This window comes from Choloepus didactylus, chromosome 4 (assembly GCF_015220235.1).
Source record: "Choloepus didactylus isolate mChoDid1 chromosome 4, mChoDid1.pri, whole genome shotgun sequence".
In the NCBI taxonomy this organism is placed as follows: domain Eukaryota; kingdom Metazoa; phylum Chordata; class Mammalia; order Pilosa; family Megalonychidae; genus Choloepus; species Choloepus didactylus.
Window position 1 is genome coordinate 98,985,691 of NC_051310.1, and position 17,009 is coordinate 99,002,699.

Sequence of the window (17,009 nt, forward strand, 5' to 3'; positions counted from 1 at the left end):
TAGACACCTGTCTTGCAGGAGAACCCCTTCAGGTGACAGCTGCCTTTCTTCCTGACCAGTGACCACACTAAGATCAAAGAAAGAGGGTCCCTGGTTTGGAATCTACCCTTAACAGAACCCCACTCTGGCTGTGCCTGACTGCACCCTTCCCTGGGCAGGAATCTGCAGGGATAAGGGGAAAACAGGCTGACCTGAAGCCCCTGTTCTCCATTCCTTCAACCTGGAAATGTTCTGAGAGTCAGAATCCTAGAACTCTCTGTCCAAACAGCTTGAACCCCTCTTCCAGGCCTGCAGAGGCTCTTTCCTAGGTCCATCCTCTGATGGTGCATGTGCACTCCTAGGCCCAGTGGATGGCGATGGGTTAGCTGTTGGTGGGAAGTATGGATGAAGCTGGGATGGGGGTATCCACAAGTGTGCACTTGAAACCCCCACAGTGAGGAACAGAGCTGGGGGTGGGAAAGGAAAGGTGGAGGGTAAGGCCGGCTCTCCCTGGGATACTGTTTCAGCACAGAACATCCAGATTTATTGGAAGGTCTGTTTGTCAAGGTAGTGGGATAGAAATGCTATAGTTTGTACTTTGTGCTTGTTAAAGTTTTGAACATAGAGTATGTGGGTCTCCATTTTGGGCTCTTGCCTGGGATTCATCCATGTTAGGGGCGGGATGTTCCCAGCTCCTTAGGGCACACTGTCTCCTGTCGTGATGCCCGCCCCACACATATGCACACCTACCTGATGGAAACTGAGTGCTAGCCACGCCAGAATTGGGAGGGGGGGGTCCCTTGTGCCCCATGAATGTTCCTGGCCCTCCTGGCTGTTCATTAGAGGCTCTGCAGGTCTGCTTACTCCACTGTCCAAGCTTCTGCTCAGATTCCAAACTTAGTGGACCCCTGGAGGGTAGGCCACTTGTGTCCCTGCTTGAGACGATTGTACAACTCAGTTGGTTAATTAGTGGTTTCCATTTAGCTAAACAGCATTGGCACAGCCCCTCTCACCACTGTCTCAATCTCCTGGATTCCTTGTGCTGGGCCCGCAAGGATACAGCATGACTCTCAGGTGTGAATAGTGCGAGAGAGTCAGAAGCTTCCCACTAAAGCAATGCCAAGGCAGGAAGTGCTGTTCTGCTATAGTCTCCATGGCTGACATCTGGTTGTATGTGCTTGGTTAGAAAACTCAGTCTGTAATAAGGTCTGGGGATCAAGAGATGAATAAGATGCTATCTTAGCCCTTAATGTATTCATAGTATAGTGGGTGGCATATGTGTGAATAATTATTGTACATTATAATTGCTGGGATAAATGTATATTAATGGATATTGGTTAGGATTCTCTTAGTTGTTAGAAATAGAAACTTGGAGCCAGCTGAAGTCAAAGGGGGGCTGTGTTATACTAAGAATTTATGGAAATCGTGTAAATCAGAGAAATAATACATCTCAGACAAGGATGCAGTCGGGCTTCAGGGACAGACTGGAGCATCATAAAAGACCCAGGGAGTCTTGCTTATTTATTCTTCTCAGCACATCTGTTTTATTCTTTTCTCTCACTGCAGCCCAGATTTCTTTGTTTTCTATTTCCCATGAAGGAAATTGGTCACTGGCAATGCACTCCAACATGATACCATGGAGCCTCTTTTTTCTAAGTTTACATTATCCATTCTTCCTTTCTCTTTTTTGAAGGTGCATTGGAGGAGTGAAGGGGACACTCCTAGTCTAGAATCCTTTGGCTTATCCCAGACTTCTTTGACTTCTCTCAATTGCTGGAATCTCAATTTTTCTGATAAGGACACCAACTTTAGCTTTATGGAGAGGATATAGTATAAAATTTGACTGTGTTTGTTGGCAAAGTATATATTTATTTGACCATCAGCTATCTTGGATTTCTGGTGAATCCACAAAGGGTCTTGCTTAACAGAGTTACAGACTTTCAATGCTGTTATCTACCCATTTTTAGGATGGGGCTTTCTTAAACGAAGCTTGTCTCTTTCATGTTGCACCATTAAAAACTGCAAGAAGTAACTAAAATATGCTAAAATGCTGGGATAATATTGAGTCAAGTCCCAAGCTAAGACAGGCAATAGTTTTAGCTATTATGCCACTATTACATGGCAAGGATTGTCATTTCCAGATGAAGATAGAAAGATGAGCAAATCCTCACTTTTTACCTCTTCTCACCACATTCATTTTCTCCAACATTCTGACAATTGAGAATTTCCACTCCAGGCAGCAACTTCTGCATTCGGTAAGTTTTATTTGATCAAAAATAACAGAGACGGACCATGGCTAGCTTAGCTAAAAAGTATATTTATTGATGGACAACTAGGCAATGGCACAGAGTCCAAGGAAGGGCTAAACAACCATGCCTTGCTCTGGAGGGCTTTGTTGACTTGGCTCAGTTTAATCATGCTCGAGTGCTGTGTGTCTGGTAGTGAATACCTAGTGGCTTAGCTTGAGTCAGAGGCCTGCCTGGTGGCCAGGGGAGCAGAATCACATAGAATAGAAGTAGTTGAGGTGGGGGTTCTTCCCATGCATGTCAGGTACAGCTCCTGGAGAATGGTCAGTTGTGGTGAGCCAGGCAGCCACCCCCAAGAAATCTACATAGACTTCGAGTTAGGTGAGCAATACCTGGTTGCTGTTGTTATTTCTCTCGTAAATCTTTACAAGAAACTTTTTGTCTTTTTTTTCAATTTTACAACTATAATCATTTATGAATTATAGATACAATTCCTCTCTCATAAAATAGGTTTCCAAGTTTACTGCTAGTTTTCTTTTAAACTTCAACTTCTCCACACATGTATTTGATTTATATATCTGTCCACAGGATGAGATTGAGTTATTTTTCTAAGAAAAATACCTGAGTAGTGTGTTATCTGGGCATCTTTGTATCTATGATGTTGTTCTTTGTCTTCTCATATTAATAAAGTTAGTGCATTTAGAATACTTTCCCCCCTAAAAATGGCTCTGCAAAAATTCCATTATCTTCTGAAAATTAATATTGCAGAAGAAAGTATAATCCACCTGATTTTCCTTTTTGTAGGAAACCTAATTTTCCTGCCTGGGTAGTACTGTGACTTTTTTCATTATATTCAAAGTTAAATTCTTGTGGGAGAACTTCTAGGAAAGTTGGAACAGGCATCAGGCTTCCCTTCCTGGAACCTACTGAAAGTACAACATAAAGAACTCAAACAGCAAAACAGCTGTCCAAATTACTGATTCTGACAGCTTCTGTTTTCCTGTGGGTGGTGTGTATAAATGTGTGCATGTATGTAGGGGTGGGAGAGATGTGTGGAAGATAAGTATGGGGGTGTCAGGAGAGTTTGTTGTGAAAAATGAGAATGAAAGCTGACTTGGGAAATAAGGATGTATTTCCAGGCAGTTTTGAAGGCCTTACTGAGTTTGAAGACCACACATCTGTAATAGTACTAATCTTTAAGGTTATACAAGTTTCTCCAGTAGTTCTCAAAAGGCATGGTGCTGGATTAGAAAAAGCAGACAGTTGAGGGAATACAAACTTGTGTTTTCCTCAACAGATATGATAGAGAGGAAAGAGAATGAGAGTTAAGTACATTGTTGTGGAAGTGGATCACATGTTGCATCATGAACTCTAGATATCAGGGGAAAGAAATGAGGTCTAAGAATTGAGGAGACAATGGAAGATCAAGGTATACTGGAGGTCCAAGGCAGACCAAAGAAGAGGTTTAAAGGGAGTAATGGAGTTAAGAGAATTTTATGTAAAAGGTCAAATTTTTAGGAGACTTAGACTTGAATATGAATAAGTAGACTTATGTTTATTTCTAAAACTGCCTTAATTTCTGTCTCTGATCCTCCAGCCCACTCTCTAGCAGATGCCTTAATCCAGATGCTTGCAGATATCCAGCCCACTCCTGTGATTGATAAGTCAGTTCAGGATAATTAATTCAGTCAGAATCCAATTCAAAATTCCATCTCAGGCTCTCTTCTCCCTTCCTCTGGGTAGACCCCAACACCCTGGGAGATTTATTCGATCAGAGATGGTTTTCAATAGTAGACACAGAAGCTGTGGTGTCTGCCTTCTTGACCCAGGTTGGGCTGACATTTGGGACCCAGGCTGCCATGTTACTTTGGTGTTTGTGGCTTTGGCCTTGGCCCAGTTCCTGGTTGGAGCGGACCTCATAAGTACAGCAGCATCTCCCCTTGGCCTTGCCAGCTGTGTGCATCTATTTAAAAATCTCTGAAATTCAGAGAAGACACCCCCTTTCAGAGAGACTTCATCTTGATTCTTTTACTCTAGAGTCAGGGAAATTTTAGGACACCAAAAAAAGTGTTTTCAAATGCTTTTTCTGTCCCTTAATGTTCCACTCAAGATAATGGCAAAGCAGCCTTGGCAAAGCAGAGTTCAGTGGTATTTGCTCCCTCTTCAGCCCTCTGTTAAACATAGGATCACTCCAAGCACGTGAGAAGTCCTGGATCTCTGGCCAGATGTAGGTCTCGTGGACCAGTGGATAGGAGAGTTGAGTGCACCCACAACCCAGATTTTGGGTTGGGTTGGTGACTACTTTAAAGATTCAACACAGGGAGGTGTTCTTGTCCCTTGTATTGTCTCCTCTGGAGCAGAAGCGGTGGGCCCTTTGTAGTATTTAATCTCACTGTCTTATATCACTAAAGATAGTTTTAAAGAGTAGGTATAATCTTAGCATCATTATGTCACTCAAAACTTGAAGGGCAGATTAATCTCTATTCTCTAATAGAAACATTAACAGCAAGTTATTTTCAGACAAAGAGATATTTCTCATAGCAATTTGGCAAATATTGCATGTACCAGTGCCTTCTTGCAATAACTATAATTTACTGTTTGAGAAGACACATGCAGAACATGGTATAGCATATGCAGTAGTATCAGTTCATCTAGTCCACTCATGTTCCCTGGAAAGAGAATGAATGCATTTAAACGACTTAGGTCAACTTCACTTTCAGCAAGTTCTAAAAGCAGGTGCATACTGATGGGATCAGGGGGTGGTGCATGTCTCTAAAATGCGGGTGAAATTTTGGTCCACAAGGAGATTGTGGCCAAGGACCTTTCAAAGTGATACTACAGCCCTTTCCTGAGGACCCCATTACTCAGCCAGGAGACTCCAGGGCACCAAACTTGCTCTTTTTCATATGCTAACTTTCCTGGCCCCTCAATCAGGGTCCTGAGAACCTTTGGTGTCATCTTCCACAGGTTCAAGGTCATGGGGAAATGCATGTGTGGGTACCAGGCCTGCCCTTTCCTATCTCAGCACACAGCACTCGTGTTTCTTAATGCCTTGATCATGCAGGACACTCCTGTCATCCTCTCATCTACAGAAGTAACTAGAAAGGGGAGGCACAAGTCTGCTGCTGTCATAATGACCCCTAGACTTTGAGGGTTATTCTCCTTGATGCCCCACTCTCATCCCGTCTCTCCCTCTAGGAATCACCTAGGAAGGTAGAGTGTTTCCCTGGCTCTCCCTGTGACCATCTACAACTCCCTTTCCCTTTTGCCATCCAGAGTTGATTTATGTGGATGAGAAGGAAGCAAAAGAGTCTTTCTCATCATTTGTCTATGTAATCATTTGTTTCCACATCCTTTGAACTTATAATTGTAGTAGACTAAGTTGGTGTACCTCTTCCCCTTTCCAAGGATCCTGCAACAATTGCTCAGAGGACTGTCCTCAGGCTACTGGAACTGCTCTCCCTCCTCCCCCTGCAGAGTGCCAGAAGTGCCTGGAAATTTAGAACCCCAAGCCCCACCCCTGCATCCTCAACTTAAGGACCTTAGCCAATGTCTGATGAGAGCAAAAGTATGGAAGTTCAGCTCTTTCACTTTAGGGAGGGACAAACTCTGAGGCATAACTTACCCTCCAAATTTCCCCCACGGGATCAGGATGAGGCTACTCTCCTGGTGCTTGCAACTGCAACTATGCTTGGCCATGAAGTTCCTTCCCTAGCTTGCTTCCCCTAGCTCCTCATCAATTTCTCCCGGGAGCAGGGCTTCATCCTAGTTTATCTGTTACTGCACTGATTTCAAAACTGAAATTTCTAAATCCTTGTAACCCCACCAATCCCAGGTAAAGTGAGCCAGTTGGTTGCCCTGAGAGCACTTTCTCAATAAACCAGTTGTACACAAATCTTTGTTTCAGGGTCTGCAGATAAGGAAGCCAACCCAAGACACTAATTTAGAGTCTAGCTTTTTATTCTCAGTGGTAAGCGTTTTCTCAGTAATCAAAGCACTTTAAGTTTGACTTCAGGTGGAAGAAGGACAGCAAGAGGCCTGGAGAGGGGAAGGGCATATCCAGTTATGAAATCACATGTGTGACTTAACACACGTCCATTTCAGAGGTGGAGCACCCCAAAGCATGATAGTCTAGGGCATTTCCATGGGAATAGGTGGGTAAAGGGAGGGTGAAAATCATCGGAGTCAAGGTAGGTATTTACAAGATTGTGGAGTCTTGTTTAAGAAGGATCTTTCTATGCAGGGTGATAATTGGGATAAAATAGTTTAGGATTGTTGGATACTGTAAGGTCAAGGAGGTCTTGATCCATTAATAAAGATGAATTGATTTTCCATCAGTTGATTAATGGTCTTGCATGATCTGTGGTTCTGATCTACTGTCTGATTTATCCTGCTGTCCTGAGAATAGGCCTAGTTGAAAAATCTATATTCAAATAAAAGAATTTTTAGGCAGTTCCTGAAAGACACAATAAAAGTGTTTGCAACTTTATCATCTTGGGTAAGAATTTTCTGAAATAATAAAGTCATGTTAATGTAAACAATTTTAATTCTTATTTCTATTAAGTTGGTGATTGCAGGCAAGTTCTGAAAACTTTGTTCCCTCCCACATTTAATGTTAGGGACAGATGTTTTGGCTAACAGCTGTGCCACACCAATGGCCTTGAAGTGTTCTACCTCAGAATATTTCTGTTAAATAAACTCATCCTCAGTAGACGAGTAGAGGTGGGGCAGGTAAGCAAGCACTGTATTTAGTTCTCTGTATAGAAATTTAAGAATTTGAAGTCTTGGCCTAGGGAACCAAATGATCTGGAATAGGCCAGAGACTTCAATGTTTTGGGGTGGCTCCTGATCATACTATGACAAGAGCTGTCTAGGGGAACATGGAGACCATTAAGTACTAAAGGTAACAGTTGCTAGTTCTTACAATGGGATTTTTCTTGCTTGCCATTTGGATGTGGGTGATCGTTATATTGTAAGGGCAAGGGATGAAATAGATGAGAGGGGCCTGCCAGGTCAGGTTTGGCCAAAAGAATGTCTGAAGAACTTGCTGGCTGGTGGTCTCTTAAGTCACTTCAATCTAGGACCCTGGGGGCTCTTATCACCTGGAAGAGTGGGTTCCAGTTAGCACAGCCAGACCAGCCCTTTCTGTTATCTACTGTAGGCTGGGGATGAGGGAGTGTGGAAAAAAAACATCTACCTGCGAAAGCTTTCCTTGAGGGAGAGTTCGGTTTCCCAGATAGGAGCTCGAGGCTCACCCTGGGATGAGTTTAAAAGGGCATGGAAATCTAAAGAGCACAAAGAAAAGCTTTGGGAAACTGCATCAGGGTGAGGAAGCCCAGAGCAGTTTGAGGATGGGACTACAGGAGGGGATGGATGAAAGAGCAGAGAATAAGGATGAGAGGGATATGGGGTGGGCTAGAGTGATAAGATGGGCTGCAAAATTTCCAAATACCTAATTCCATGGTGTGTGGGGTGGAGGTAGTGTGGTTGGGAAGAGGATGGAAGGAGGGCCACTCATGATTCTTTGGAAGGTTGAAAAACCATTGCTGAAATGCTGTGTGTTTCTGAGAGAACCCATATGTCTGAAATGGCTGCAGCCCCAGGTGCACAAAAGGCCTCACTGGAAGGAATCAGCTGCTGCCACCACTGCTTTTCTCACTGTAACCCCATTGACGCTGCAGTCCTGGTAAGTCCCCTGGATTCTGGCTTATGGTTGGTTATTATCCATCATATCCCTGCTTGTGTGAATTCTCTCCTTTTCATCTTTTTTATGAGAATTTTAATGGGAACTTGGGGGGAGGTTGCATTAAGCTGAATCTGAAGATGGGTAATTTTAAGGAATATTCCCTTGAGGTGGTGAGTTGCATTGGAAAGAGCAGGGGCTTTCAATACCTCAGAAGAACCATGTGAAACAGGGCATATTGTTTTGGTCTACAGAATTGGAAACTGAGTTGGGAAGAGGAAAAGTGTCTTGCCTAAAAACTGACAGTGGGAATCATATTCTCTCCAGAGGGGGTCACAGAGAGGGCGAGTGATTTATTTGTTCAAGGTACACCACTGGTAAGAGAGAGAATTGATACTAGAACCCAAATTCATTAAATTGCTTACATCCTATTCTTGTCAACACCATGTTACTTCATATCAGAACTATATATATATATATATATATATAAACAGGGCTGGCTTCATCGGGCATGTGATCTGTGCAGTCACACAGGCCCAGGTTCAAATGGGCCCCATGTTTGGTTTAATGCTCTGCTGCTCCATCTTGAAATTCTTAATGATTTTTGAACAAGGAGACCCACAATTTCATTTTGCACCGGGCCCCACAAATTATGTAGCCAGTTCTCTATCTGAGAGCTTGTGCACAAGAAAACATTTTATCTTTGATGAAAATTTTCTTGAACACTTTCTACATGCTTGTCTGCCAAATACTATGTTTTTACCTGTATTTATAAATCTGTATATTACACTCTATGTAGACACATGCACACATTCACAGTCATAGAAGTGATTATTTGGGGAGATTCCATTTCTAAGGTCAACCCAGAATGAAGAAACAAGCACATATTCCCTCATGACTGGCTTGTGTGGGCTCTGTCCCTATCCAGATGGGTCCTACTGGCCATTCCACCAGAACAGTTACATTCCACAAACATATCAATTATTTAAAATGTTATCACATTAATATTAAGGGACCTTCCAATAAAGAATTCACTCCAATTAGTAATTGCTTTTTTTCCTGTTTCCTTTCTTTTCCATGTCCAGATGCATAAATGAATTATACATACTTGTAATCAGAATGTAAGAACATTATATAACCTTCTGGGTTTTTTTCTTTCCCTGGACCTGCAACACAAGCCCTCTCTCACTGCTATATTGTGTTTATAGTTCTTACTTTTAATGAAAACATCTGCTTCCATCAAGATGATCTTACATAATTAATTTAAAATTAGCCATTTATTTTCATTTATTGTTTTAACAAACTAAAGTGTCAACTCTGTGCCATGCCTTATGTCGATTATGTTGGGGACACAAAGATAAATATAACATGAGCCTGGATCTCACAATTATTCAGTACAAATTAGAGCTCGGTAAACATCTTTATTTCTCCTTCTTTTAGTTTAGGTCCTTAAGACAAATTCCTTGAAGAGAGATTGCTGGATCAGAAAAGCCAAGCACTTTAACGGCTTTAAGTGTATGTTGTCAAATCATTTTACAATTCACAGACCCTCTAGTAATGAACAAATGTTTCTGTTTCACTGAAACCTTGCCAAAATTAGGTATTATTATTAAAAACAACAACAACAACAAAAACTTCCCCTTATTTAAGAGGTGTAAAATGGTACAGAATTGTTTTAATTTTCATGCAGTTCTTTTAAAGTCCTCCCCGTAAGTCTCAGTAATTTCTTATTTTATCCCTGGCACTTATTTTTTACTTCTGTAATGGGATTATAAGACACCACCCTGATTATTGTTTTTTCATAGTAAATATCATGTGTGACCTAGTGAAATTTTTACATGTAAAGACATTCCCTTGAAGAGGAGTTTGCTTTCCGGAAAACTGAATCTTCTCCAAATACTGGTTCCTTCTCAACTCTGCCATGTTGTGGATTCCACTGTTACAACTGCCTTCAAACCTTCAGGTTAATGTAACTCAGAACCACACTGCAACAAGTCCTACTGCGTATCTAACCAGATACAAGCCAGATACGACCTATACAGGGTTCAACTCCTTCCTGTTCAGTCACAAATTCTCCGAGTCACTGCCTCTGAGCGACTCCACTTCCGGTAGAAACAGAGCCCCGCCCATTCCCCTCAAGGACCGGCCCCTGCCCCAGCTGAGCCAATCATATCCCCCTCCTTGAGCAGAATGCTGGTCCAATGGATGGGCACATAGTTCTAAATGGGCCAATCCCAGGCCTGACCTGAATTTTGCACGTTGGCGCTGGAAGAGGAAAAGTAGCCTTGGATGTGTTAAGATATAAATCCAGTGCTTCCAGCTTCCAGGCTCTTTTCCCTGTCCGCACTCCCATCAGAATCCACTGGTTAGCAGGAGAGAGAACCTGGCCGCAAGGGGAGAGAGAAACAGAGGGGAAGCATGGACGAATGGTTTCTGGTAGCATGCCTGTAGCTGGTTCCAGAGATCCCCAAGGCAGCCCAAGCCCCCACCCCACCCCGCCACCCTTTCCCACACCCTTCCCATGTTTTAACCATATGTTTTTTTAAAAAAAAAAATACTTAATTTGTTTTCCTTGCTAATTCCAGTTAGTTTTCTTCACTTGTAACCAAGAATTGATGTTTATTTGCAGTTGTGCAGACTTTGCTCACACCTCATGGGAACATTGATTTCAGACAATGTGAATAAATTTCCATAATTATAAACATTTTGAGCTGAATGGTTCAGTACATAAAGTCATTCATTCAACATGTATTTTGTGCCTCCTATAAGCAAGACGAGATCCATACCCAAGTCCTGGAAATGGAAACTCCCTTTTCCCATCCTGGACATCAACCACCTAAATGATTTCTGAAGTTGATAAAGTGTAGAACCGGAAGTGAGTGTTAAACTTCATTTTGTTTCCTCAACCTTTCCTTTCACCAAAAAGGTAAATCAGGCACAAGTAGTTAATGGAGGAGCTGGGACTAGAACAACGTGCTACTTCTGTAACATGTTGCTGAAATCAGCCCCTGGAAAATTGAGATGCTGTTAGATGAGAAACATCTGGGCCAGTAGCCTGGGTGAAAGATAGATGTGAAATAACTTCATTTTCGACATCGTTCTTGTATCAGGAATGAGCATTTGGTGCTGAGGATATATTTTTAGCAGAGGCGTTGGGTTTCACATAAATAGTACATGTGAAAGGCCTCATTTCCCTGTTCTCTGGAGTCATCTGCCACTGTTTCTATACTCCCGCCTTCACACATTATTCAGAGTGTAAATAACAGCTGCCAGGTTGAAATAGTTTCTCTTTTCCTCCAAGGCAATGAGAGTTGGGGGGGTGGGATGGGGTTTGCTTTCTTTCCTCATATGGCCGGAGCACGGTGCTGCACCCCACTTCTACAACCACCTCAGGCCTGCCTCTTGCTGGAGAGTCAGGATGAGGAATCAGCACACCAGGGGCAAGGTTTCCACATAGAGCAAGTGAGCAAGGAGAGAAAAAGTATTCTTGGAAAGCAGAGCCCCTTAAAACTAATAATCATCTCTTTCTCAAAGGCTGGACCCCTTCTATCCTCCAGGTACCCCAGTGGGTGGGGGAGCGGGACTGACTAGGGGGTGCTTAGACATCATGTCATTAGGGTCACTTGTCTTTGTAGTGACTACTTCAGGGCTGACTCACTGGTGAAGGGGTTGGCATGAGATAAAAAGGAGTGTGTGGGCTCCAGCTTCAGCTCCCCAGGTAACTCAGGGGCAACAGCTCTGAGGACTTGGTGAAAATGCAAGGACCTTTGTTTTCTCCTTTGTTGTTCCTCAAGGAAATGCTTGAAATGACAAGGGCCCAGGACTCATTTGGGAAGACAGCAGAGAACAAATGGACAGGAAGACCACACTCCATCCCAAGGGAGGGTCTCAGACCCCCAGAGTCCAGCATTGGGGGAAGTGCTAAACCATGGCGTATCTACCTGTGGCAACATGGAGAATGCTGGCTAGTGTGAAGGAAAAAGTCAGCCTATAATTTTGATTGTAACTGTAAAAACACACACCTATGGAAAAAGTCTAGAAAGGATAACAAATTTTTATGTTTGCATGGGAAGATTACAGTTTATTCATTTCATTTTGTTTATTCTGTGTTTTCCAAACTGGTTCCCTTTCTGTTTCCCAACCATGATAAGAGCCTTTGAACTTATTTTTTCACTTCCCAAAATGTTCCTCCACCAGTAGGCTGTGCAGCCTCATCACCAAAAGACATTTCTTCAGAGAGCCTTCCCTGACCAATAATCAACATCAGGTACCCTGCCCCTGGTTTCAGCTTTTAAAAAATTGCAGAAAATTTGACTAAAATTAATTTTAAAATAGAAGTTTAGGAGAGGAAGATTTCACTTTCAGCTGGAGGTGTCTAGCACACACAAGCCTACATCCAGCATTGGAATGTAGATTAAGCTTCAGGAGAGCTTGCCGTTGGTTTGGGCTAATTTATTTACCTATGTTATAATAGGAAATAGGAAATGAACCTGGCTTTCCAGATGGCTGAAGCAAAGATGGGGACAAATGACAAGTTGTTCATAGACTGAGATTCATTCAATCGGTAAATAATTATTGAATGTTTATTCCTGAGTAAACAGTATTGATCAGAGGGGAAATCTATATACTAGAGAAACAGAAAGTGTCAGGGTTAGTTAATAGAAATGAAATTTGTTAAGATGGTAACTTTAGGAAATAATGTAGAGATTGATAGTATCTTGTAGAGGACACCAGCAGAACTGAAGAAAGGTTTTGTTCTCTGGACGACAGAGTAGGAGCACAATGGATGTTTGACAGGTGGAGTTAAGGTTTCAATAAAGGCTGAAATAAGCATATGCTACTCCTGGTTGCTCTGGCAAGAAAGTTCTTTTCCCATGCTCATAGGAAAAACGTGTAAATTAATTAATGAGTAATGCATGGTGGGGTAACAGGTGGCCTATTTAACTCTACCTGGGGAGAGGGGTGTCTACAGATTGGGAATTCTGGAGTACCCCAGAAAGTTCAGTGCTTCACCTCCTTATTGCCTTGCCTGTTCTAGTTGCTGGAATCACTGGGTGTATTGAAGTCTCCAGCCATTATTGTAGAGGTGCCTACTTCTCCCTTCAGTGTTGTCAGTGTTTGCCTCATGTATTTTGGGGCGCTCTGCTCAGTGCATAAGTATTTGATTGCTATTTCTTCTTGGTAGATTGTCCCTTTTATTAATACATAATGTCTTTCATTGTCTCTTTTAATTGTTTTACATTTGAAGTCTAATTTGTCTGATATTAGTATAGCTACTCCTGCTTTTTTCTGGTTGTTGTTTGCGTGAAATATCTTTTTCCAACCTTTCCCTTTCAACATATTTTTGTCCTTGTGTCTAATGTAAGTCTCTTGTAAACAGCATTTAGATGGGTCCTGTTTTTAAATCCATTCTGCCAGTTTATGTCTTTTGATTGGGAAGTTTAATCTATTAATATTTTATGTTATTACTGTAAAGGCAGTACTTTTGCCTACCATTTTGTCTTTTGGATTTTATATGTCATATGTTATTATTTTCTCTCTCCCTCTTTTTACCTTTACTGATAGTCTTCATTTCTACACTCTTCTCCAAACCACTCTCTCCTATCTCTCCTATCTGCCTATAGTGTTCCCTTTAGTATTTCTTGTAGTGCAGGTCTCTTGTTCACAAACTCTCTCAGCATCTGTTTGTATGAAAATATTTTTCCCTCATTTTTGAAGGACAATTTTGCTGGATATAGGATTCTTGGTTGGCAGTTTTTCTCTTTCTCTTCTTAAATATATCATGCCACTGCCTTCTTGCCTCCATGGTTTCTTCTGAGAAATCCACACATAGTCTTATCAAGCTTCCCTTGTATGTGATGGATTGCTTTTCTCTTGCTGCCTTCAGTATCCTCTCTTTTTGCTTTTCCTATCCTGACCAGCAGGTGGTGCTTTTTAGCCCGCAGCCCCCCACCTGCATAAACAGGTGTGGTGCTTTTAATTCTCAGCAGACCTTGTCCCTGACAGAGGCTTGGTTAAGACAGAGGTGGAGGTAGAATACAAGCCTAAGCTGTTCTGTTTTTTTCTTTTCCAGCCCCTGGGGTCTGAATTCTCTGAAGGAGGGCTACCACTTGAGCTGGGCCCTGCCCCCCCCCTTTTCCTGGGGAAGCTAAGCCCTTTAGGGAATTATCTCCTTCACTTGACTCCTTACTTTGTCTCTCAGACCTATGTTAACTCCACCTTTGCCTGGGTCAGTGCTAACAATTGAAAATGCCTAAGGCTTTCTCTATTGAGCTACTTAGAATAGTTTAAGAAAAGAAAAAAACAGAAAAAGAAAAAAAAAAGAAATCCCCTTTTCAGAGCGAATCGTCAGCCCCCAAGTTTTGCCAGTCAAAAGCCAGAGTTGATTCCTGGCTCTAGGTACCCCTTTTCTTGGGGCATAGTCCTTTTCCAGTATTCTGAGCTTGGCCAACTCCATGAGCCTCTGTATTTATTTATTTACTTATTTATTTATTTATTTATCTGCTTATTTTCCATCAGCCCTGCCTCCTCTCTGCAGGGAGAGACCTCAGGTTTCCTTTTCTGCTTGTTCTGGGTTTAGCTGTACTCATAGTTTGTATACAGTAGTCCAGATTTGTTAATTAAAACTGCAATTGGAGCTTGGTTGAGCTACCTTCCCTTGCTTCTAGTAGAGACTGCTTCTTTTTCCCACAGGGACTTGTTGCCCTGTTGTGCCAGTTGGGGAGGGGCACCTGCCTCCACAGTAGGGGCTTTACTTAGTTCTATGCTGTGGTCGTGGCCCTTCCACCCATTCCAGATTGGTGTGTGATGTGTGTCCAGTCACAGATGTCCCCCAAACAATTGTTACATACTGTTCCTGGCTATTTACTAGCTGCTCTAGGGGACTAACTAAATTCCACACCTGCCTACATTTGCCATCTTGCCCCACCATCAAGGTTGGTGTTTTGATGGGCAAATTCCATGGAAAGTTAGAAGAAAGAATTGGGGGTTAAGAGAGCCTCTTGAAGACATACATTTAGTCTTGCCCCCTTGTGAAAAAAAAACCAAAACTTTAAAAAAGCATAAGACCACAAACACAGAAGAAAGGAAATCAGCAACAAAATTCTGAACACTTAAAAGCATATGAAAAGGGGATAACTGATTTAGCCCTTTATTGTTCCAGCAGAAGAGTGGAGGATTTTTTTTCTGGAAAGGGTTAAAAGAGGGTGTTTGGACTGTAGTATTACAGACACAGTTAAAAGTGGATGTACCATTGTTCCAGTGCAGCTTAGCCGTAAGACCAAAGAACATACCAGTCATGGAGATGGACATGGGTTTAATTTGGCCTTGCTGACAGGAGATGATGGTCTCATGGTTGCGGCCTGCCATGGAAAGTGAACCACATGAAAAAGAGGGAGGTGTGCTGGGGGGGTGCTTATAAAGGTTTGGGACAACAGAGTTTCTCACAAGATTTGATTACTGCAAGGTCTCACGAGATTTGGTTACAAACAATCATTAGGGGAGGGAAGTTTTAATGCTTCCCCTTATGCGGGGGGAGGAGGGGACCGTCGCCTGGTCATGTAGGCAGCTGAGTGTATCTCATAATGGAGGAAGGGGTGGGGCCCCAGACCCTGGGTCCTCACAAACATACTAAAAATAGGGAAATTAAACAAAGCAGAACCCCTCAGACTTCTTTTACTCAGCTCTTAAATGCTGGCAGCCTGATGTTCATTCTCTAGCCAGGATCCAGAAGATCCTCCTAGGGGAAATCTGACCAGCCAAAACAAACATACTAGGCATAACGAAATAAACCATCCAGATTATTATAAGGTGAAAACTACCTTAACAAGGTGCTCAGAGCTTCCAGTTAGCTTTTTATTATCCTTCTTTTAAATATGTTTAGACAATCACAAAACACCAGACTCCTTATGAGAAAAGCTTCTATCATGAAATATAGAAGCTAAAATAAACAAAGAAATGGAATAATGGGAGAAGCTAGAGGAAACAGACCTTCAGAGAAAAAGGAAGCTTAATATTATCTAACAGTAGTATCTTCAGAGAGATAAGAGAAGATATTGCAGCCATGAAACAAGAACAGGGTGCTATTTAAAAAGGAACATTGAGAAAACAAAAGGGCTCATGGAAATTAAAAATGCAAGAAAAGAAATGAAAAATTCAGTAGAAACTTAGAAGATAAATTTGAGGAACTCTCCATTATTAGTGGAGAAAAAACATGAAGAGATGCAAAAGAACAGAGAAAAGATAACAGAATTAGAGGACCCATCCAGGGGAAACAATAGTCAAAAAAAAAAAAAAAAAAAACAGAAGTTTTCCAGAAATGGAAAACAGAAATGGCTGGGAGGAAATAAACAAAAAATAACTTGATAACAGTTTACAAAACTGAAGTACCTACCACACTGAAATTCCAGATTAAGAGGCCCCACTAGATGACCAGCACAACAGATGAAAGTAGACCCATCCCAAGGCACATCATCAAGAAACTTGAGAACACAGAGGATAAAGAGAAGACCCTATAAATTTCCACTGGGAAAAAAAGCAAGTCACGTTCTAAACTAACCCACAAGAAAACTCTGATATTCTATCATTTCTAACCTACCTCAAGAGTAGTTTCATATAGTCCAATCAAATAAAAAGGATCAGGAATAAAAATGCCTTCAGAGTCCTCAACAATGACACTGGATGCTAGAAGACCATGGAGAAAGGTCTTCAAAATTGTAACAAAATCAACATTTAGATGAGAGGGCAGATTATAGATGTTCAGATATGTAAGACATCAAAATTTTATTTCCCTTGTACATTTTTTCAGGAATCTGCTAGAGGATGTGCACGTCTGCAGGAAATGAGAATACCAAGAAGTAGTTCATGAAATTCAGGAGTTAAATCATGAAAATAAATAAAGGGATTCCTAAGATGGAGGTGAAGAGCAATCCCAAGACAATAGCTATGCTCCATTGAGGAGGACAACCAATGCCGAGACAAGACTGTAACAGAGGTTATTTTCAAGAAGTAGAACTTGATAGACCTGAAGTACTGAAATGTATTGCAAAATTTAAACAACTGGGATTGCTTTAGTGATAAGTACTTTAAGCTAGGAAAAAAGT